At 40.6% G+C, this 2,223-nt stretch overlaps 1 pseudogene; it reads right to left on the reverse strand.

Annotated features, from left to right (window-relative positions):
- Positions 1 to 1,743: 1,743 nt before the first annotated feature.
- On the reverse strand, positions 1,744 to 1,861 carry LOC124803519 (annotated as a pseudogene).
- Between the last annotated feature and the right edge of the window lie 362 nt (positions 1,862 to 2,223).

Genomic DNA, 2,223 nt, shown 5'->3' on the forward strand with positions numbered 1-2,223 from the left:
CCTTTTAAGAAACATAAATTCTAAGCCAGGTGTAGTCTGCAGAATGAGAGTGTGTGAGACTAGCTGTTTTCTCTGTATCCACACCAAAAAAGAAAGTTCATTTAAATGTTTGTAATAGATACTCTGATTGGCTTACAATACTCTGTAACGTTCATTAAAAAAGAAAACATTACGATTACGTTGATGAATGAACTGTGGAATGGATACAATACTCGAATGATTGTGTAGCGTGAGGTAACTGCAAGTTGTGTGCTTACTCTGTGTTATTGATAGCAAAACCTTGATTGACTGGGCAATGCAACTCTCAATACCAAAGAAGAAATACAGTCATTGCAAAATACAATCAGCCCCTTAGGCACTGAATCCTCTGGCGTTGTTCAAAAATGACAATTTTGTCCCTGTGCTCGTAACAAATAAATTAAATTGTCTTACCTCTAAAGCTGCAACGGTGGAATGCGATACATTCTGACCTCCCATGAAAAAATAAAATATGCTAGCCGCTGGCTCAGCAACGTGCAATGCTGGCTGTAATACTTTGAAATGCACATGAAATTGTTTTGGCTGTTAAATGAAAACATTAATGAAAAATCCAACTTCCTGGACAGGGAAGCGGTACTGATAGGGGTAAATTAGTAACACTGAGGATTTTAGCAAAATTATATTTCAAGTTAAGTTTGTCCTTTCAAAAACATCTGACAAATGAATGAGATTTAAACAGCAAATATTATCTAACCTCACTAATCCAACATAAACGTAAATCATCAAATTTCATATAGCTCTGTTAACAAATCTTAAAAGCATTGCAAAAGTGAAATATCTAACTAGCCTTTTTATCAAATCAGTTTCCGTACATTCTGGGGTTACTCAACAATTACAAATTATCAGCCAAATCATCTATACTAACGCGCTGGCAAAGCAAAAATCATAATTATTTAACATCTTTACCTGGCTTCCACGATGACTTCTGCTTCCGTGTTCAATAATACTGACATACGTTCGTTAATTTATTACATAGTGGCTTCACAGATTACACCACAAAAACTGCCTACTCCATCGTCTTTCGCTCACCAAGACCTACCTACAACTGAGCGCCAAGTACTCTGTTACTCTAACACTAGAAACTCCGATCAGAAGCAGTATCTTTGACTCTGCAGTCGTGCACAGTTAGCGATCCGCATTATAAAAGCCTATGAGATACATACATAGTTTACAATATAATAGTTTCATTTTAATTTACATTAATATTATTGTCATGTCCGGATGCCACATACAAGTATACCCCAGAAGACTGTTTAAACCTGTTTATGTAGAAGACCGTCTTTCCCACAACTGTCTACATGTAAGCCTACATGGAGTGGGAGATGTTTTCTGCATTCCTTCCTGAGCTAGAATCCACGAGAATAGGAGTTTCTTGAACTTACACTTCCATAACAAATATTAGCATGCTCTTTTAGAGGCTTCCAAATCACTCACGATTTATTGTTGCAACAGTGCATATGGCGTACATGTAATGACGAAACTAAACGAAACTAAACTTCGTACGAACAGGACTTGGAAGGCCCAACGGTACCGACCAGCCACCATGTCATCTTCAACCCACGGGCATCACTGGATGCGCATATGGACAGGCATTTGGTCAGCACACCGCTCTCCCAGCCGTATGTCAGTTTACGAGACCGGAGCCTCTACTTTTCAATCAAGTAGCTCCTCAGTTTGCCTCACTAGGGCTGAGCGGACCCCGCTTGCCAACAGTGCTCGGCAGACCGGATGGTCACCCATCCAATTTCTAGCCCAGCCCGACAGCGCTTAACTTCGGTGATCTGACGGGAACTGGTGTTACCACTGCGGCAAGGCCATTGGTACATGTAATGACTACATTTACTAATCAAAAGCACAACCAGTTCTGAGGAACCTGGTATCAACCAACACTGCAACACCGATATTATTATGTGTCATAGCCTCCATGGGCACAAATGCTTGCACTGGCTCTGGAATCCAGTCGATCATACAGACGGTGGATACTGTCTTGGAATATGCTATGCCATGCCTGCTGGACCTACTAATGTAGTTCTGTAAGAGCTGTTGGTTGACAAGATGCATGAATCACTTATTGCCGTGTCGTATACCACATGTGCTCGATTTGTGACAAGTCTGGAATTTGTTGTCACCAGAAAGTTGCTGCACATCTTCCATAACAAATGGAGTTTTGAGGCAGTGTGTGGG

The sequence above is a fragment of the Schistocerca piceifrons genome, chromosome 6 (genome assembly GCF_021461385.2).
Source record: "Schistocerca piceifrons isolate TAMUIC-IGC-003096 chromosome 6, iqSchPice1.1, whole genome shotgun sequence".
Taxonomy (NCBI): domain Eukaryota; kingdom Metazoa; phylum Arthropoda; class Insecta; order Orthoptera; family Acrididae; genus Schistocerca; species Schistocerca piceifrons.